General features: G+C 43.4%; 1 protein-coding gene across 19 annotated transcripts in view; it reads left to right on the forward strand.

Moving 5' to 3' along the window:
- Positions 1-21,961, forward strand: part of KCNIP1 (potassium voltage-gated channel interacting protein 1) — a 239,983-nt gene that overhangs the window by 198,098 nt on the left and 19,924 nt on the right. The window lies entirely within an intron of this gene.

The raw sequence follows: 21,961 nt of genomic DNA on the forward strand, positions 1-21,961 counted from the left end.
AATACCCTTAACTTTCCCTTCGGCAATCTTCCTCCCATTGTTTCTCTAATCGTCGGCCATTAACTTTATTTACATTAAATCCCGAAAGGGTCCCCAGGCATATTCAAATGCTAATGTCCAGAGTTAGTCCTTGCTTTGAGTAACTGCCGTAGAGGTGTGTGATGACCGGTGTGAGTCCTCGCTGGCACGTCTTTGCTGGCACGTAGCGTTTGACCTGTTGCGAGTCCAGATGAATTGAGCTGCACGTAGGCAGGGGCAAGTCGTTCTCACCTTCCATTTTTAGAACCCGGAAGATCAGGGAGGTGCTTTCCAGAAGTTCGTGAAACGTGCGAGTTGAGCAGACACATACATATCTTTATATAATATATATCACAGTTCCCAATCTATAATTATTTATAAAACATGAATTAAATAACCATATTTCCCACAATTCCCCCATTTCTTTTCTTTTGTCAATAATTTTAATTCATGTTTTGTATTTTACTTAATTGTTTTTCCTCCTTGGAGAAACACCTGATCAGCGATTCCTGAACCATGTTTGCCTTTTCTGCTTTTCTTCTATCTTTCCAATTCCCATGTCCTTGACTGCCTCTGAGTGCCAGCTAGTTACTTGTGCCTTAACAGGGGTAACTTTTTGGAGGAGCCTTAGGTCACAGGGCTAGCCCTTCACCAAGCGCACAGCCTGGTTCACACTCCCTAGAGTGATCCGCAGAAGCTTCCCTCTGTCTGGCCCAGCGTCTGTCGGGTTGCAACCGAACAACGGGGAAGTTTCTTCACGACAGCAGGGGCTCTCTGCTCGGACCCTCGGGGTGGTTCGGACGGCATACCTCCTTTTCAAAAATTCCCCACCGAGATTACTTTACTTGTTCTGGCACTACATTAGTTCGACGGCACTTCGTGGCTAACACTTGGGCCTTTAGATCCAATTTTCCCTTTAACCCCTTTTCATATATTGAATACCACCCGGGATAATTTGGTTCTATCAATCCCAAACGTGTGGCACAGTTTAAGAATCGCATAGTCAGAGTCTGTTTTTCCTCAGAACACCTGGGGCATAACCCCAGCGGCCCCCCCCACCCCCACTTGCAGTGCACCACCCAAATTTCAAGACAATAATTGTATTTGAAATGGATATATGGATTGCAGGGGCAGCCAGGTTCAGAGCAGCGCATGGATATTTCTTCTGCCATTTGTTTCTGATATCCTGGGGTTGGAGTTCTTTCTCTTTAAATTTCTGGAGCTCCGGATTCACCCTTCCTGATGTTCTAACACCTTCCTTCTGGTTACCCTTCCCTCTCTCAGTCCTTCTTGTCGGGTGGTTGTTAAGTTTCCTTTGAGGCTCCTCTAGGCTGCAGCTTAATGTTTCCAGGGTGTTGGCATCCTCGGTGCAGCCGGACCCTCAGATCTCCGGGGGAAGAGATGACCTTCCATTCAGGGTTTTCCCTCGGGGCTGTTAGTTTCTTAACCCTGGAAGCGTGTGTCCAGCCTCTTTCAGCTGTTCGGATGGCTGTATCTGTAGTTAAAAGGACAAGAAAGGGTCCCTCCCAATGAGGGGTTAATGACACCGCTTTCCAAGCTCTGATCAGTACTTTATCTCCTGGTTGTATCTCATGAATATACATCGAAATCCTGCAACTTCCTCAGATTGAATTTACCTAATACTACAAGAATACTGTATAGAGAGAATCCCTGTCATGTCCAGAAAATCTGAATATTAGAACAAGTTATCTAATAGTACATTCACACCTTTACCATAAAAACAATTTTGTCCCTGGATCACTATGATTCTCACCTCACTGTTCACCCAATGTACCATACAATCCAGAATTTTCCCTTTTTTGTATTGTTACAGGAAAAATTAAAATTAACAGAAAGAGAATTTTACTTCTTATTAAACGAGGTTTATACTGAAACATACAAACAATTCTTTTTACATCCTACCAATACTTCTGACAATGTCCACTGGATATATAGCGAGCAAACAATAAACACTAAGACTACTCCAAATCCCATAGTATTAACACAGGTTTTAGCTTTTTAAAGAAAAATTCAGTTTAAAAAAATCATAGATGAGCACAAACAATTTGGGCTTATTTCAAGAATCAAACTCAGCACATTCAGAGTGATTTGGCATACAGACAAACATTCATAAAACCCAGTATCCTACAATGCTCGGTGACAACAGCAGTTTCTAGGACAATCAGCTGTTAATGTTACACACATCCTCACTCAGTTTCTACAGTCTCAGTGTAATGAGTCTGCACTACTGCTAATTAACTGAACTACATATTTATATTCCAGACCCCTACTCAGCACATTCTCAGATACACACAGCCAAAAGAAGGACGCAACTTGAGTGAGACAATGAGACCACCTTGTCCCTATTTTCGATGTGCACCCTGCCATGGCCATTCTCACTCAGCCTCCAAGAAGCATCTGCCTTCACAACTGCTTCTCACCCTTGCTTCAGCCACCCCTAATGATCAGCAAAATTAACACAATTCCAGAAGCACTATCGGACCTTTCAGCTCTGCTGTTAGCTTGATGGCGACACTTCTTATTTTGGTTTGTAATTCCACTGCCTCGTAGCAATTGTGACTACACTCCTCAGATCCTCCCCAGGACCGAAACTGGGCGGGGTTTCAAGCAGCAGCAGTACGGAGTTCTAACTCCGGGGAATTTACCAGAATTGCCTCATATTTCAATAGCCGGGATTCAGTAAGCCATTTAAAACATACCCCACCGGTTTCCTGGCTCCCGCCCACTCCTGTGTAAGAACTCCATACGCCGTGTGATTGCTAACATCCACGAAAAGCTGGAACTCCCGGTTAATATACCGGGGCAGTTCCCATCAACTACTCGTGCAGATCCGTCTACAAACCATTTCTCACAGACAGGATCAGCTGCAGACCCCTATTTCAGCGTGGCAAGATACAATCCTGCAGCAGTAGCTGAAGTGACTTCTTCACTTCATCAGAGAGCCAATTCAAACAATGAGTGAGCAGTAAGCAAAATTTGTACAAATTAAGAGAAAAACTTAAGACCTCACCCATAATCCTGGGGGAGTATTTTAACAAGACAGAAAAAAAACAAAGCACACCAAATAGAAGAAACTATTACAAAGAGCAGAACTTACTCTGTAATAAACCATACATTACTTAAATTCGGAACTTAAAACCCAGAAAAGTTTTCCAAAGCCAGGAGTCACTGTAAACATCAGGCCCCGGTAATCAGACAGCTTTATCTAGTACAATTATCAGAACATTAACACTACTGCTTTTTACTTCAGTCCAAAAAACTTCACAAACTTAGCCTTTCTTAACAAACAAACTCGAGATAACTTGTGCCTAATTCCCAAAGTAAAGCTCCTGTATTTGCTATCCATTCTTGCGTATTGTTAAACTTAGATACACAAGCAAACACCGACCAAACTTAACACCGGTGACAAAATGCTGCCTCTCATACCTCACTTACTCTCCACCCCTGAAAACACTGGCACCAGGGCAACCTCAAGGTTCACATCCTCCAAATTGAGGAGCAAGTAAGAAGACATAATATCAAAGGGACAACACAAACCATCTCCTTCTAAGGAGTCAATAATTAAAATTAAGAATCCCGGTTCCCAACTAGATAAAATACATACAGAATAGGAACTGCAAAGAATAAAGAAAAATCCTGTAACTACCAACACAGAGAATTATACCACTTTCCCAACTTAATACTAGAATCCTGACTCCAATTACCATTCCAACACAGAAAGATTTAGTTTCCTGCCTCTCAACAGCCACTTTAATTTTGGCTTCACCGGCCACATGCTTCAACCTTTTGAAAGAAAAACTGAAACACACAAAACCCTTGCAGTACACTGTCTGCCAACACCAATGCCATATTCCTGCTCAAGCTAACAATCCGAATTCAAAATGTAGCAATTGTTTTAAACATAGACGAGCTACATCCACCATACTATCAACCTTTTGATCTGCACAAAATCCTCACATGCAGCAGACAGACAACTAAAAGGAAGATATATTTTCAGCTTTTCAAGAACAAACACCTAGGTATTTCCTACGCATAAGTATAGCTCTCATTCTTGGTCTCTTCTCTCAATACTTTTATCCATTTTTGCTTCCTATTTCGCCTTACAGGGCGGTTTTCTGTCCCGGGCAGCCTCGTCTAATCACTTTAAAGCTGCCGCTTCCCTTCGTCTCCCGGCAACCATGGACTGACTCGCCCTGCCGCTTGCGGGAAGGGGCGGGTTTCGTTCCATTCTCACGTTAGTGAAAAGAAGAAAAAAAACAACTCCGCCGATCTCGTCCAGGAGGAAAAAAAAACTCTTAAAGCAAAATACACAACTCTAGGGAGTCTCCAAAATGTATTCAGCCTGAAGTAAAAGATCTACCACCACCAAGGAAAAGAGTAGGCAAGATTCCTTTTAATCCCTTTTCTATCTTTTTCTCCTTTTGCAGACTCACGTGAATTCTCGCATTTCTAATTTGCACGCTTCCCAACACCACTAGTTATTCCCTAATGCATTCCAATTCACCTTTGGTAATTTCTGTTTTGCTCTACTGTCAAATTTCTTACGGGAATGCTTCTTTTCCCCCATTTTTCCTCCCGGGCCATTCTTGCTCTCACACCAACTGTCCCACCCCGAATCCCTCCCGGGCTCTTCAAGATCTCCTTCGGGGGTCCTGGTTTTAGCCAGGGCTCTAACTGGTATATACCTGTCTGGTTTATTCTTCCACCCTTCGTTTTCCTTACCCTTCTTCTCTTTTTCTCCATATTTTAGCGTCGGTGGCCGAGGTGCGGGGTCAGGACCAGAAACGGGGGCAGGATTCCCTCTCGGGAATCTCCTTGAACGGGAGGGAGGTTTCTGGAGTGGCCGCTGAGCTCGGGGCTCCGCATGGGTCTCGGATGGCAGTGTTAACTCTGCCCCTGAGAAGGCCGGGGAGGAGGAAGTGGTAGGGGTAGGGGCTGGCAGGACGGGGGCCACCGAGCCGTGAGAGAAGTTTATCCCGTAGTCCAGTTCATTCCGTGTTTCCCTTTCCTCAGAACACAGCTTTACTCGTACCTCATACCATAACAGAACATATGCCAATTCCTCAAATTCTCTCCTTTTCTTCTTCGCTACATGTTCCCACAGAGCTTCCCACGCCCATTCGTCAAAAGTACCAAACACAGGCCATATAATATTAGGTCCTATCTCCTTTCCTCCCCAAACATTCATACACAAATAAATCATCCGATCTTTAGATGCTCCTCTCCTAATTGAGCATTCTTGCCAACCTTGCAACAACTTTCCTAATGGACTTTTCCGAGGAATTTCAAGATCAGCCCTCGCTGAGGTTTCCCTTAAAGAATCCTCCCGATTTCTGCTGAGATCTGATCCCATACTCCCCGTGGCACAGAAGTTATGGGATACCAAAAATTAAATCCCGAGTTTCCGAACTCGATGCCGTTAACTTAATGATCCAGCGGATGACCGTTCCGTGGATGTTCGGTTAACGGCGGGGCTCTGTAACCGCCACCGAAAAAATTAAGCGACCCCCCTGGTCGCGGTCAAGAAGGCTTACTCGTCCCCGAACTCAAAAAGGGACGTCCTCTTTCCTTCAGGACCCCTGGTGACCTCCCCCACCCCGTCGGGTAGCACTCACACACGAAGCGAAATATCACACGTTCCAATCGCTTCCCCGTCGGTCGGCCGTGTCCCTCGCGGGAGCAGCGGAAACGCGACCTTAAGGTCCGCTCTCGCTTCGTGATAAATCACGTCTCATTCACACACACACTCACACACACATACACGTTCTCAAGCACTTGGTCACCCCCACTCAACCACGCTATACTTACGGTCCTTTTCCTGCGTGGATTCTTCGTGCACTTAGATTTTTACGAGTGAAACAATACCGCGGTTCCAGGGGAAAACCCCTGCTGAGTTCCCGAGCCCCCCCAAGCTAGCTTGTCCTAATGCCTAATCCCTTTGCTGTTGTGGGTTCTGGGTTCGTAAAGCCAGTTCGTTCTTCCGGACTTACCCGCTCTGCCAGGCCGCTTTTTACGGCGGGGCGCCCCCCGGTCAGAAGCAGGGATCCGTAGAATATTCAAAACTGGCCCCGCTGTTGGGCGTCAAAATTGTTATAAACGCCAGGACAAATTTATTGCCAAATTCAATAGTTTGGTTTATTAACATCCAAATCACAAAATTTAGAATCAAATTATAACAATTTCAAACAATAAAAACAAAACAATACGAACCCCACGAACAGCAAACTTACTTGACCGAAGTTCTCCCGGGAAAAGTAGAGCCAAGGGTGACCCCAGAGACACAGGACCTGGCAGCCTTGTCTCTAGCTGGGTTCACAAATTTGCCCACCTAAAGGCCCAACTTAAATACCCTTAACTTTCCCTTCGGCAATCTTCCTCCCATTGTTTCTCTAATCGTCGGCCATTAACTTTATTTACATTAAATCCCGAAAGGGTCCCCAGGCATATTCAAATGCTAATGTCCAGAGTTAGTCCTTGCTTTGAGTAACTGCCGTAGAGGTGTGTGATGACCGGTGTGAGTCCTCGCTGGCACGTCTTTGCTGGCACGTAGCGTTTGACCTGTTGCGAGTCCAGATGAATTGAGCTGCACGTAGGCAGGGGCAAGTCGTTCTCACCTTCCATTTTTAGAACCCGGAAGATCAGGGAGGTGCTTTCCAGAAGTTCGTGAAACGTGCGAGTTGAGCAGACACATACATATCTTTATATAATATATATCACAGTTCCCAATCTATAATTATTTATAAAACATGAATTAAATAACCATATTTCCCACAGATGTTATGGTGTCTGTGATAGATTATTACAGACCAAACTCTATACCTGATGAGTCTGGCTTTCTGTTCTCTCACTGTTTATTGCCTCTTCCCTTGCAAGATTTTCCTCGGATGTACTGTGGAAAGGAAGAGTTGTTGGATGATGAGGGATTCAGGCAGAATTGTACATCAGTCCCATGCAGGTTACTTTGTTTAGTGGAGGGAGTGTTTCCAAAACAAGGTAATGAAAAAAGAAACCAAACCTCCCGAAGACTGAAACAGAATTCTGAAGTGTAATCTGAAGGGATTTAATTTTCACAGGAAGATTATTTATTTTTCTTTCCAATAGTGGGAAATACAGCCAGTATCTAATAGAAAATGCACACAGTAAGGATAATACCTTACTAAAGGTATTATTACTTGGCATCCCTGCCTGCCCTGCTCAGCAGGCTAGAGCAATGGCCCCATGTCCTGTCCACCTGTGTGCAGTCTGAAGTACACAAGTCCTGAACATCTCCCCAAGTTCTGTGTTTTGTCTCTTGAATCCTGCCATTACGTTACTAGTGTGTTTCTAGGTGTTACTGGAATTATTTTCCTGAGTGAAGGAAGTAAGCTGGGCTCAGCACGTAACCACGAGGTTGGGTGTGCATAAAGAACTGACCCCTCCTGTGTGTGGTGGCCATCAAAAGTCTCTAGAACAAGAGTGCAATAATCTGACACTTGGGACAAAATCATCATCAGACATAATTGCTGTCTGTCAAGAGGTAAAATGTTAGTACATGTTGTTATAAATGCCAATACAATATTCCAATTAAATAATTTTGATTTATTAATCAAAAGATCGAATTACAGAATTTCGGTAAACCCACCAACAGTGGAGATACTTGACAGTCTTTTTCCTGGGAAAATGCCAAGGGTGAACCTCGAGACACAGAACCTGGCAGTCTGCTGTCTCCCCCTAGGTTCACAAATTTGCCCGGGGCTTGGTTTTTATACACTTTATTTTGCCCTTGGCAATATTTCCTCATTTTCCCCTTTGTGTCCAAGCTAGCTATTCAAATTCATGGGGTGTCTCCAACTAGGCTGAAAAGAGTTCTTTCTCTCAGTTCATATGTTAATGTCCAGTTTCTATAGATCCTTATGGCTGAAGAATGGTCGAGATATGGATGATGAGGCTTGATGCTCGGAGAGGGTGTAGTCTGGAACTGTTGATGGTGCTCAGGAGACTGCCGGTTTCCCATAAACCTTTTGTCTATTTCTGAATGTGAGCTTCTGGGGTGGTGCCTGCCTTTTAATAATTTGGTTTAACAAAATGTTACAGGGTGTCCTGAAACTTATATTTTCATACAACACACACATATATACAGTTTTATAGTTTTCAATAAATTTCATTAACTATAAGAACATGAATTAACATACTACATTTTTCACACATGTGGAAAAGAAAACATTCTTTCCATGTATACTTTTAAATGTAGCCATGAGAGGAAAACTTGTCTTTTGTTTTCATGTGAGAATTTAGCAGAAAGAACAAAAAATATTTTGTGATTTTTCACTGTTTTCATCATCAAAAAAATCTTTCTTTTTCTTCTTGCTTCTTGTCCCCTCTTTTTAGTATTTCTAAAGTGATACTATGAGACTCTTTAAATGAGTTTTATTACAGTTAATTCCCCCTCTCCTCAGGCAAGCTGCAGTTTTATGTACCAGATTTTTATTATACCCAGAAGCTTTCTGCCTGCTAATAAATAATGGTGGTAAATTTTATATGAAATAAATGTGGTTTCTTATTGCATCAGAAAGGAAAATATGTGTGGCTTTTTTTCCCCCTTGCCATACATGTTTAAATTATAGAAGTTAAATAGTGTGAGAACAGTGTTCACTTTAAACATGGCCAGGTTAAAAGATAGATTTTTGGCTTGTTCCATTAAAGATGACTTAGATCATCATTACACAAAAGGTGTTTGAAATCTTGCAGACAGATGTGTTTAGTAACTTTTTTATCTGCCTTGTGAGGAGTAGTCAGCTGTGGTTTCTGTTCCCATTGCTGCAGTGAGCTCCTGTGAGCAGTGCCAGCCTCAGCGTCCTGAGAGCAGCTGAACAGATCCAAAGCAGCGTATCCAGCCAGGGCAGGAGATTCTCCTCTCCCTGCAGAAGGAGGGAGGGAAGGGGGTACTGAGCTTGAAGGAATGAGAAATGTGTGACCTGAAGCTGACTGTGTGAACTCTGGAAGAGCCCATGAGAGTTTTGAAGATAAGTCCTTCCACCAGCCCCAGGTGGAATATCTCAATATCTGAGATGGCTTCGCTCTGGTGAGATGTTAAAAATTGCTCATCTTTTTCACTGATTTGCCAGAGTCTCATAGTCACACTGTTATTAGTAGGTCTTGAAACCAGAGTTGTGCTCCAGCTTCCCCCACTGATGCTGAACCCATGGTCACTGATGTGAGGCATCACTTATCTAGATACAGACCTGCCTGTGCTTTCATGGTTGTGTCCTTGTTTTTGGAAACATGAAAGAACCACAAGAAAGCAATTTGAAAGTGTCATGTTTTGAAATCTGGGATAATTTCACTTGGCTTAATATATTTATGGTTGTAGGGGGAGAGATTTATTTTGGCTGAAGAGGATCCTCAAGAATTTCAGGATAAGGCTGCTTTTCTTGAAGAAATTGAGTTAGAGGTGCTTATAATTGGAAAGGGATAGCTATATAAATAGTCGATATAAAAGGAACATAATTAACATTACTTTAAGCCCTCTTCTGCGATTCTTAAACCCACACATGGGAACCTTGAATTGAGGCAGCATATCCAAATGTATCTTAATTAAGTCTCAATTAATCTTAATGTATCTTAATTAAGTCCTAATTTAAGTTAATTCTTTCTCTTTTAAAAGGAGGCTTCACACAACTGAAAGAGTAAAACTCTTAATTTGTCCATTTTATGTGCACCACCCTTCCTGACAGCAGTGCTGTGGCAGTCCCGGGCTCCCTGCAGCAGCCGTGTGACTGTGGCAGTGCCAGTGCTGGGGTCTGTCACTGCACCTTGTTCAAGGGGCTGCTGCAGCTGAGTGCATCTGACAATGCTGGGGTTTGGGCACAAATGGTGCTGCAGTGGAGGTGAAGCTGCCAGACCTGTCCCTAGGGTCGGAGGGGCAGCGGTGCCCTGTGCCCACACATTGGGGCTGCCCCAGGGCAGGAGTGAGGGTTCCCAGGTGCCAGAGCAGGACTGGCACAGTCACAGAGACTCCATTTGTGTGTCTTTGCATGTACAGTGCTCTAGCTCTCCATTGTCCTATTATTCTGGGATTAGGCCAAAACTTATTTAAATTTCATGTTGATGAATAAAAGGAGTATTGACATTGTAAGATGAAATCTGAAGCATTCTGAAAGGGAAGTTTTTCTTCTTTATTCTTCACGCATACCATTTAAAATACTTCAAGCTAAGTATTTCTTACTCCCTAAAATAAATAGGACTGTGCACCTGCAGACTGGTCAGCCTTCCCTAGGTTGATCCTAGGCCAGAAGTTCTCATCACCTGTTGTGGGTCTTGGTTGCCTTTTCCCTTTGGTGGTTCCCACCCTGATGTCAAAGCCCAGAGCAAAAGGAAAAGAGCCACAGGGCTCCTCTGTGCAACATTCAGCTCTGGCATGAGCTTACCCATGATAGCACATTCATTTCAACCTGTTCCTTGTGCCTCTTGCTCTTTGGCAGATTTCCGCCGATGGATTGCATTAGAGCTGCTACATGACCTCCTTAAAACAGAATGGAACAATCAGTATTATGAAATCTAATATATTCAAATGTTTTTGTGGCATCTTTAAAATCAACTGACTGGTAAAAGTGATCCACACACATGTGCACAACATTTGCTCTAATGACTCTTTTCCAAATCTTGCTTGTATTGCCAGCCATTTCCCAGTACTCATGGGCACTCTATCTCCTCATCTTGGTTTAACATCTGTGCTGCTAAATGAAAGTAATCAAGAGTCAGCATGAAAATTTAATAAGCTGCATTCTGGCATTGGTCATGTTCCTAACTGTATATTTGCTTTCTGCCTGCAGAAGTCCTCAGACATTGTCAACCAGAACAGCTCCAGTGTTTACAAGCACTGGTGTTTATTAGTCTCAAAGCACTCTATGTTGGTGGTATTTCAAAAACAGAACAGGTCTCTGAATTTGCCAATGCTTTTAAGGGACTGATCAAAGCCAGACCCTAGCCTGGGAAGATTTAAACCTTATGGCCTACCTCTCCTAATCAGAGAATTACTAAGTTTCAGAAGTAGAATGATCCTTAGACAGATTAGTGGAATCTAAGTCTTCCAACCCTGAGCATGATAAACATCTAAATAATTAAATATGTTGGCTTCACGGCAACTCATCAAGTGTATAGTTGGTTGCATTTACATCCTAGTAGTGTCTTAGAGTGATTGCCCCCATTGGCCTTCCAGGAGAAGCAGAATAAGGATACAGAGAAATGGAAGGAAGTTTTGTGCTCCCAAGTAACCTTTGCCACAGGAGCCAAGTTATAAGGTTCCCAGCACCACCAGCTGGGCCAAGTTAAGTTACTGTCTGTTTCCTGAGACTCTCCTATCTTGTCTGCTGGGCTTTCAGCTCCCTGCCTGTTTGCTTTACTACCTGGCTGGAGCTGCTGGTGGTTTGGCTCTTGCATGGGAGTTCAGGGAGGTCTCAATTTCACCCCAGCTCTGGCGCTGCCACTGAAACACCCCAAACCAGGCACCACTCCTTCACTTCCCCCCTCCCCCTTCAAGTGGGATGGAGAGGAGAATGGAAAGGACAGAAAAGTAAAGATCATGGGTTGAGATTAGAACAATTCACTAGAAACAGCAATGAAATAAGAAAACAAACAGTAACAACAACAATGCTGAGTGTACAGGAGAGGCAAACAATTCAAACCCCTCAGTCCACTCACTGTCTTCCTGAGGGAATAAACCCAGGATCCAGGTGTATCCCTCCTGGCTGCTGCAAAAGTTAACCCTCTCCTAGCCAAGACCAGGACACAGAGGGGAAGCTGAGGGGTGAGGGATAGGGAAGGATTTGTGGCCAAGGCAATTGGCTGAAACAGCTGTTCTTGGAAGCATCACCACAAGCCAGGTATGGCCCTGGGGAAAGGGCAAAGGAATTCCTTGTAAGGAATAAACTGTTGGGAATCTTGAAACAACTTCCTGCTTTTACACTGGATTCTTACTGAATATAGAATATAGTGTATTGGCTGGGGTTTTCTAATTTTTTTAATTGCCATCAGGAGCGGACATTTATTTGGATGAAAAGTTTCAGCGAGTGAATGCTCTCACCCTGGGCAGCGGTGTGTATGTGTAAAAGCCAGTACCTGACTTATAGCTGCCTGCGTTCAAAATGCTCTGTAGGAGAAGAATCCGAGTGCATACAGGTACTAAAACAGCTTTATCTGAGTCACATGTAGTCTGTACTTACACCAACATAGGTGGCAGCAGGGTGGTTCAGGCACCCTCAGTCCTTTTATCTTAGTGTCCCAAAGCCTCCCTTCTGGTTCTGCTTCTTGACAAACCAAAAACTGGGACATCAATGTTTGTATGAAGATGTCCAGGCACTATCTGTTGCCCGAGATCAGGAGCCAGATTTAAATGCTGGAAGTGAGGGTGCTGCCCATAGAAGCACATCTCCAGAACATAGCCCGTGCCCAGCAGGTGGCCCTGAGCTGTCCTCACCCCACCGGGTGTGCACCATGTGTCAGCAGAGAGCTTGCTCACAGCACCACACACATTTCAAGACATTTCCTCCTACTGAAACATCTGCATCTGTATTGGAACAATACTTTTTGAGCAGTTTCTTCTGTGCAAATAGAGCTTAATTGGTACTTGTGTTCTGCTTAATTATGCTTCACATTTTGAAGCAATCTGTTCAACTTGAACAGTTCTCTGAAGTGGGAAAAGTGATCTTCTGGGAAGTACTGGCTCATTTGGATGGGATCTGCAGAGTGCTCATTTATAATGGTATTTCTCTCCTCAATTCTACCTAGACCAAACCAATTTGCTCTTTTTCTAGTCTTTGCACAGGTGAATTGCCATAATGCAGTGGTCCACTTGTTAAAAGAAGAAAATTGCCCCCACATTTACACTGCCACAGTTGCATTATATTTCTGTAGCAAGTTCTATTTTATACACTGCTGTTTCTGAAAGAAGTGTATACTAACACATACACACAAATTTCCTTCATAAATGTGAACAAACCCACATGTGTTTTCAGCTTGAGAAAAGAAATATTTCTGTTTTAAAAACCCTAACCAAAGCTTCATTTAAAAAATAACAAAAACAAAAATCCAAACAAACTGATCATAAATTGACATTTAAAGTCCAAGTAGAAAAAACAGGTGTTTTTAAAAGATCCTTAGAAATTGCTGTTGTGCAGAATTCCAATGTAGGTTATTAGCATGGATGTATCTGAACTCTGCTCATTTGCTGCATAGTTCCCCAGTGAAGAAGTAAAATTTTATGGAACTGGGTAACTTCAGAGAGAAAAAGCTACAAAGAGCTGCTGTGCTGTCAGTAGACTTTGACAAACTGACCACAAACATGGTGCAGGGGGGACATGGCTTCTGGCTGTATCACAGTCATGTGAACATTTGTGAGGAATAAAATTTGAAAGAGTGCTCTGTCTGTCCCACCTGGGCTGCTCCTGCATCTCCCAAGATCTGCGTTTGGTGCTCCTCCTGCCCAGGGTGCCTTGGGGAGGGCACAGGTGGGCCCTCTGTGGAAAGGGAACACACACACGCTTAGAGACACAAGCTCTCTGTCTCCAAGTGAAAAGTCACAATACCGAATAAAATCTCAGGGGAGGCTACAGCTTTGTAATCCATTGCAATTGTGCCCTTAAACACTGTATGTGACTGAGAGTGCCTTTACAAGAGGTTGTTGTGGTTTATCCCTGTGTCATTACCTGTTCACCCTTTTTTTCTGAATGTTTTATAAGTTCTCCTGTCAAGTCTGCAGCCAGTGCCAAGTCTGTGTAATTCCACCTGTTCAAAAAAGGTGTCTCTAAGGGGGGAAATACCCTTAGGTTTTACACCATAGTTAAAACCTGCCTGAATGTATAAATACACAATTCTTTTTATGGGTTTTCCCATAATAACTCAGGGATAAAATGTCCTTGAATTAGGCACTGAACTAATTACTATTTTTGATTGCTTGATTTCACTCCATTATATATTCATTGATTATTGTTCTTCCAAAACCCATTTCCTAACTCAAAGCTAGAGCAAACCAATCTAAATAGAAATTGGTGCAGTCATAAATCAAGAACTTGAAGTGTCTGATTTGCTTTGCAATGACAAAAAAACCCACCAACAACAAAACACTCAAAACACTGACAGCAATAATTCACAGAGAGTAAGTCCATTTGTAGTGCATTGTCTTGGCTCATCAGAGGTTTTTTTGATAACTTACCTATTCCATAAAAGGTAAAAAAAATTAAGTTCACTTAATTCATAATTCAGAAGTCTTGTACAACTATTTAATAAAATGCCCTCTAAAGAGTTTCTGATATTTCTTCTAAAAAACCATCATGTTTGATTGCTTGACATTCTCATGGTTTTTCTTTTCTCTTGCCGCTTTGGAATCATAATCTTGTCTTGGTTCCAGCTCAACCTGCATTTCCCACCTAGGGAAACCAGTTTAAGATCAGTGGCTCCGGCCTGCACATCCTTTGTGTGCACTGGAAGGACACTTTGCAGTTTCCTCTTCTGGAATGGTCACTACAAAACCAGTTCTAATGACAGGTGAACGTCATACAATGTCTTCAGAAACATCTGAATTCAAATTTGACATTGTGTATGTCATGTTCAAACCATTGTACCTGATCTTAGCTGTGCGCCAGCTAAGCACACTGACCTACAGAAAAACTCTCAAACTCAGAGCCGAAGTGAGTTTTAAAGTAGGTGTGTAGTTTATTCAGCGCTGGGCGCCATGCGGGATAACTCCCAAAGGCGCGCCCCTCGCCCCTACTCACTCCCATTTTCTTTCATCCTCTAGAATGTTACATATGCACCAAGTTGCACAAGACCCCCAGTCATATTCATCCCTTGGCTCCCTCCCATCCCCTTCATATGCTAATTAGCTTATCAGTCCTTTGTGCCTGCGCAATTGTCTCTGGTGCTCGTCTCGGGGGTCTCAGGAATGAAGGAAGGAGTCTTCCTCTTGAGAAGAACTTCTGACCCCACTGCCTTGTGCATGCTCACTGATCCTCTGGTCATAGCCCAAGCTATGAAACCAGTCTTTATCTGGTCTTGGGGCCTGAGGAGCCTCCTTATCTCAGTATGTCTGGTGATCCTGTTCTGGTAAACATCCTTCCCCTTGTCAGACGTCCTTGCATCCCTCCTTATTGTTCCCGCACATCTGTCTTTTCCCTCCTTAGGCAACTGATACAGCACAAAGAGCAGCAACTATTAAGCAACACACATCATCTGAAAGCCTATTTCTAATAAATATCTTCTAATTTCTATGGATAATAACCTCTAGTTTCCAATCTCATGATTCACACAGCTTTGGGAGGTACCTCAAAATTCTTTTGCCTCCTTTTTTGGAGAATAATGTTGGTTTTCCATCCCTGTGTACAACTCTGAAATTAATTAAAGGAGAGGCAGAGGACAGTATTTATACATTGTGAAAAGTTTATTGTAAGGATTAGACAAGAAATCTAAAAGATCTATTTTTAAGTAATTATATTATTATTAGCCATTTTTATCTTGGAATTTTATATGCTGTTGGGTTTTCAAGTATCTTCTCTCAGCAAGTGGTGGTGTTGCAGGTTCACACAGGCAAAACAAGCCTGCCAAGCTTGGCTGTTCGTGAAATTATTTTGATGTTGCAGGTTTAATGGTGAAAATCACAGAATCACAGAATATTCTGAGTTGGAGGAGACGCACAAGGACCATCAAATCCAACTCAAAATAGACCTGACAGAGACAAAAAGTCATATCAGAAAAAAGGGAGTGGATAAGGACACACCACTCTCCTTTTGGGTTATTGCCTGGAGTGAGTCCCTTTTGAAAACTGATCTCTCCAGGCAGACAGCATAATATTAATAATTATTTTTAATAATAATAATAATAATGGCTGTTCAAATTTATTGTGTTTAATGTTTACATCAGTAAGTACATCAGTAGGTACTCCTGTGCCATTTTTTAACCGCTGTTTGCCATGAGCAGATTTTGCTTGCCTCTTTATTGGTATCACAGCTGAGTCTGAGCTGCCACTTCTGTCCCTGCGTGGCTCCAGGGGTGTGTGGGATGTGCCAGGCGGGGTCACCTAAAGGCTGGAACAGGCGTTCCCAGGCCGGGGCAGTGCGCAGGGGAGCGCATGGCACAGCACAGGAATGTGCTGCCGGGCAGCGGGGCCAGTGGTTGGGAGCCTCAGAGCCCCAGGGACATCGCAAAGCTCTCTCCCAGCTCCTGCCCTAGTGGGCACTTATGCACTCAGGCCTTGAGTTACTTCTCTTCAGGAAATTTCCAAATATTTGCAGTTGATCTCCCACAGGCAAGACCGATTTCCTGAGAGACCTGCCCAAGAGCACATTCTGTCTGGAGATTAATTTCAATATACTGTGGGTAAACTGGAGTTAATTTTTTCTTCAGGTCCTTGCTTCTAAAATATAGCTATTTTTTAATAAAAGCAAGATGCAGTCTAATAATTCTTGCACATAATTTAATCCCCTTTAGTGTTTGTAAAATTACTCATTTCATCTAATGCCTGTCAATTTTACAATTAACACTGGGCACATTAGCTGCACTTTATGCTTTGGATTTTTTCCTTTAGAAAAAGTGAATTTATTATAAGCAACTTGTTTTCAAAGTTCTCCCATGAACCATAGAGACTAGTGTTCTGCATTTTCACCTTGCAGCAGGATGCAGGGGACAGGGTCATTTGCATCTTTATTAAAATCATCATTTACACCCTTTAAACTGTTTGAGGCTCTGGGATGTCCTTGGCCAGCCCTAGCACTGTATGAGGCTTCACTATTTCTCATTTGGCAGTCAGGTGGGCTGGAAATGCTGCAGGATTGCACCTAAGGAAGGTGGTAGGTGCTGTTTGGTGCTTGTTTCCCCAGCACATGTGGCCCAGCAAACCCAGCTCTGGGCAAGGCCTGTGGGTGCAGGGGCAGCTGCCAGAGCCAGCAAAGATGGGCAGGCTCAGAATCATGGCTGCTTAATCCCAGAACCGAGGCAGCAGCTGGGGAATAACACACAATTGTTTTATGGTGCACCAATAGGCTTTGGATTGGTGGGAGCTGTCCTTGTCCATGACAGGGGGTTGGAACTGGATGATCTTTAAGGTCCCTTCCAATCCAAACCGTTGTCTGAAATGCAGGGCCATTTGCAGGCACTAGGAGTATGGAACATCACAAATTGTAAAGATAACAAAAGGTAAAATTGGAACAAATATGAAAGGATGAATAAAGCAAGCCTCATTAAGTAACTTCTAAAGTGTATTCTGTTAAAACATCAATTTGCCCTAAGGAAAATTCACTCTCTGCTCTTGAGCAAGGAGCAGTGAAATGGAGTCTCTTTCATTAGCAACAATCTAAAATATACATGTATATGCAAGTATGTCAAGATTATTTTTGTAAAGTGATGTCACTGTTTGGTTTTCATTATAAAAGGAAATATGCATATCCTATGGGCTAAGCAAATACTATTGTGCTATTTTGCACAAAAATACAAACCTAAGTGATTATTTTAACCTGGACCTATACTGGAGTAAGATTACCACAGGTGATTCTATCTGTCCTAGACTTCATACCCTGTACTAAAGCAGCTACAGAAATATGGGCAGAAATAAATTCCAGCTCAGAAAATGCTATACCCCATTCTTCCATTTTCAAGCACATTGTAAGGGAAACATCTAAGAGAATGCTCTGTACTGGGTAAACAATCTTCAGCCGAGGACACAACTCACTACAGCCATCTGTTGTGGAATGGATTCATCCCGGGATGACTTCAACAAGTGTTGGAAATAAAAACAGAATAAGAATAAATTTACCGGTACCTGTAAGCAGAATAAACCTTCTGCATTAGTTACTGCTTCTACCTGAGTAGTGAGCACAAATAACCAAACAAAACCCCAAAAAACCAAAAACAAAACCAAAAAAACCCTGAAACCTAACCAAACCACACAAACCACAAACAAACAAACAAACAAAGACAAACAAAAAAACAACTTTGCTAAGGTTCAAGCTCTCACTGAGCAGCTGCATGGTGCCCAGCCCGAGTGCGTGTCTCCATCCAGCAGGGCAGGGATGTCCTGCCAGCTCCGAAAGGATAAAGATGCTGTAAGCACCAGGCAGGTACAGGTGTCACTGAGCTGGGGAGGTGACTGCACTCACCCCTCACAGTGTCAGTCCCAAGGTCTGTTCATGCATCTGTGAACTGAAGAAGAAAATTAACTTTAAACCAGCAGCAAGGTTGTTTCCTATGATCAAATCTCTCAGGAGCAAACTGTAAACACGGCAAAACTGAGGAAGAATGTGGTTAGCATCATTCCTATCAAAAGTCTAAATTTGAATATGTTTATGTATATACATTTCTGCTTGCATTCACCACCCTACAGTGAGCTTCAGTTTAATAAAACTGTAGTGGTTATAAATGCAAGAGCTCATATTTCATACAGTGACACCTCTGAAGAGCTGGAGGGACTGAGCCAGCATGATAATAAAAATGTAAATAAAGGGAAATACAATGTCCATGAAAAATAGTGAGGGCAGAGGAGAAAGTGCCAATCTCCTGGTTTGCCACTGAGGTTTCTGTGGTTAATTTATGGGGCACCAGGGAATGGAAAATCAGGTTGAAAAAGAGCTGACTTGAGAGCAAGCACTGAAACTAAAGCAAATAGCAGAACATCCCAAATATTTTTGGAGGGTGAAGACTATTGAGGTGGATTTTCTCTCCTTATTTGACCACTCATTTCTTGTCACTCATTTTAAAGAACTTCTTCCCTACATTTATCTCTCTTTACAGCTTCTGCATTCCTTTGTTGTGTGGCATTAATTCTCTTGCACAGAAAATGGCTTTTCCCCTTTATTTCACATTCTTTTTTCCTGTAGCAGACATCCTTTTTCCTCTCCTTTCTTCTAACGGGAGCTGTAATTTCTAGACTCTTCATTTTCCCTTTGAGTGAGGAAGGTATGTCCTTCAGGCTTCTTTTGGCGCCTTGCCAGGCTTCAGTCCCTTTTTCTACAACATCACCAGTTGATACTCTGCTCCTGTCCTGTGTTGTTACAGCCTCCCACCTTTATTCCCCTGCTGTGCAAGGGACCTTCAGAACAGGATTTAGGAAACATTTTATCTGCTCAAGGCCTCCAAATGCTGGCTGTGACTACGCCAATGTAGCGGATTAAGAGGATGACTGAATTCACCAGTATTTTGAACCAATTTCTTAATACTGATAAAATGAACCAATGTTAATTAACACTTGCTGACATGGGCCCTCTGTAATAACGCTCAATTTAATATGAGTATAGGTGTGTATATACATGTGTGTGTACACATCTCTGCAGAATTAACTTATGAAAATACACCTTTGGGCTGGTCTGTTCTTTCACTGAGCTGCTCTGCTCTGAATTCACGTGTAATGGTTTTTAAATTCATAACCAGGCGGAAACACCAAATGTTGTAGAGGTTTCATGTTCGCAGAACTTTGCTTGTTAAATTTAGTGTAGTGGTTTAAATATTTTCTTATTGTGAAAATAAGATTAGGAGAAAAGCCAAAACAGGCTCAACTTAAAGATAAAAATAGATAGATTTATTAACACACACCAAAAGAAAGATGGAAAGAAAGAAAAAAAAAATAAAATGAAAGCTTTCAAAGCACTCCCCTCCCTCCCACTAATACACCATAAAGAGGCAAAACTTGTAATTTTGAGTCAGTTTCACCATTCAAAAATAGTCTTTCATCAGTTCTTTTAGGAAAGGAGTCTCTCTTAGAAACTTCTATGGAATTTCTCCACTGACAACATAGAAATTGTCTCGTGGGTCTCATCTCTCACAAAGAGAGCCACCCAGAAACTGCCTTTGTGAGGTCCTTCCCAGTAGCAGCTTTCCCAACATTGCATATGGGCCATGTCTGCTTATTAGGGGTACTGTTTAAGATGCCTCTTCTAATAGAAAACAAAGATTCTCTTCTATTTCCAAAATCATCTTCATCTCAAAACCCAGAAATCCCCGTTTCCTTAGGAGCAAAGAGCTTCATACCACTTTTAACTAGAGCTTTACATTCCCCCCAACAGCATTCATACATTACAGGAAAAATAGTCCATTATCCATAGTTTACTAGAAATGTCCAGCCAAATTAGGCCACTCCTTCTTCTATGATCCAAATAGTCTTTTCACTCTCTCTTCACTGACTTCAGGTTTCACGCTATGTTTCCTTATAGTTCCATTACTTTGTTTTCACTCTGGGAAGGGCCAGTGCTCTGGGAGTTCCATGTGCTGGCAGGAAGGCATTAAAGCTTGCCCAGGCCCGCGGTGCTCATGTGGTCTCTGCCGAGCGAGCGGCAGCTGCAAAGATCTCAAAGTCATGCTCGTGGAGGAGGCTGGTGGATGCCTTCTTTTCCCCCCCTCAATCTGATCCAAGGTAGCTCGGCTCAGGGCTGCCATCAGAGTCTGCAAGCGGCCTTTCCTCGCTGCCGGCTGCTCCCGGGCCTGGCCATGGCCTGGCCCCTCTGCTGCGGCCTCCAGCACGGGCCAGACCTGCCGAGCTAGAGCCTCCATCTGCCCCAGGACAGCCGGGGAGAAGAGGGGCTCAGCCGGGGAGAAGAGGGGCTGAGCCGGGGAGAAGAGGGGCTGAGCTGGGGAGAAGAGGGGCTGAGCCGGGGAGAAGAGGGGCTCAGCCGGGGAGAAGAGGGGCTGAGCCGGGGAGAAGAGGGGCTGAGCCGGGGAGAAGAGGGGCTCAGCTGGGGAGAAGAGGGGCTGAGCTGGGGAGAAGAGGGGCTCAGCTGGGGAGAAGAGGGGCTCAGCTGGGGAGAAGAGGGGCTGAGCTGGGGAGAAGAGGGGCTCAGCTGGGGAGAAGAGGGGCTCAGGCGGGGAAAAAAGGGGCTCTGCCGGGGAGAAGACGGACTCTGCTGGGAGAAGAGGGGGTCTGCTGGGAGAAAAGGGGCTCAGCTGGGGAGAAGAGCAGCTCGCCCGGCCGGGCCACTCTCCACAGCAGCGGCTCACAGAGACCCGGCTGGGCCCAGCCTGGCCGCCCAAGGCGGAGCGGGCCTAAGCCGGGCCCCGCCGCGGTCCACGATGCTATCTGGTGGCTCACCAGGAGAAAAAAGAGAGAGCACCCGAACAACGCCTCAGTTTTATATGGGTATTACCAAAAGTTGCATTCTGTTTTCTCAGTGGTAAAACTGCATGCCAGTAGTCAAGAACTGGCCCTTGATAGGTTGTTGTCTTTTCTAAAGAAATCTAAGGTCCTAACAGGGCAATAGTCCATGTTCTTTAACTAAAACCCAAACTGTGTTAACCCATAACATTGTGTCTTTCATCTATTCAGAGTGACTCTATTTTTTGCAAATTCCTATTTAAATTGTTGAAATTAGTATATTATGCTTCAGCCAAATAACCTGAAATGTTTTTGCAAGGCATGAATTGTGCAGTTTTGACAATAAGGGCAGTGTTTGCTTTTATGACAAGCAGCTTTGGACGTGGGTGAGATTTTCAGGTCAGCTGAAGGCTGGATCTGATACTTGAAGTTTAGAGAATCTGAAACTGATAAGACACTAAGTATCTATATATTTGGACATTGCATACACTGCTGGTGGATGGACTTGACAGGGGAAAACATATATCAGAAGTGAAGCAAGGTTATGGTAATTCAGGATGTGATAGTATTTTCTTTCCTTTTAGAAGAACACTCTTGAATAAAATGCGTAGAAGTGTTTTTTCATTTTTTATCTCTTCCCTGAAAAAGTCCTTATAAATTCAGGCTGACTTCATTCCAGATTCTGCAACTGTGGACAAAACTTGAATTTCTCCTAGGACTAAAGTGACCTTCAATGTGTCTAGAGCATGCTTTTTGGTTAGCGCACAGGGGAGTTTCCCTCACTGTTTACCCTCAGTATAAGGTCGCTGTCTGTTACGCCTGAGCATGTCTGCTCTCTCAAGTATATTTGCAGAGCTTTCTCTAATGCCAGTACTTTGG

The sequence above is a fragment of the Prinia subflava genome, chromosome 16 (genome assembly GCF_021018805.1).
Source record: "Prinia subflava isolate CZ2003 ecotype Zambia chromosome 16, Cam_Psub_1.2, whole genome shotgun sequence".
NCBI lineage: Eukaryota > Metazoa > Chordata > Aves > Passeriformes > Cisticolidae > Prinia > Prinia subflava.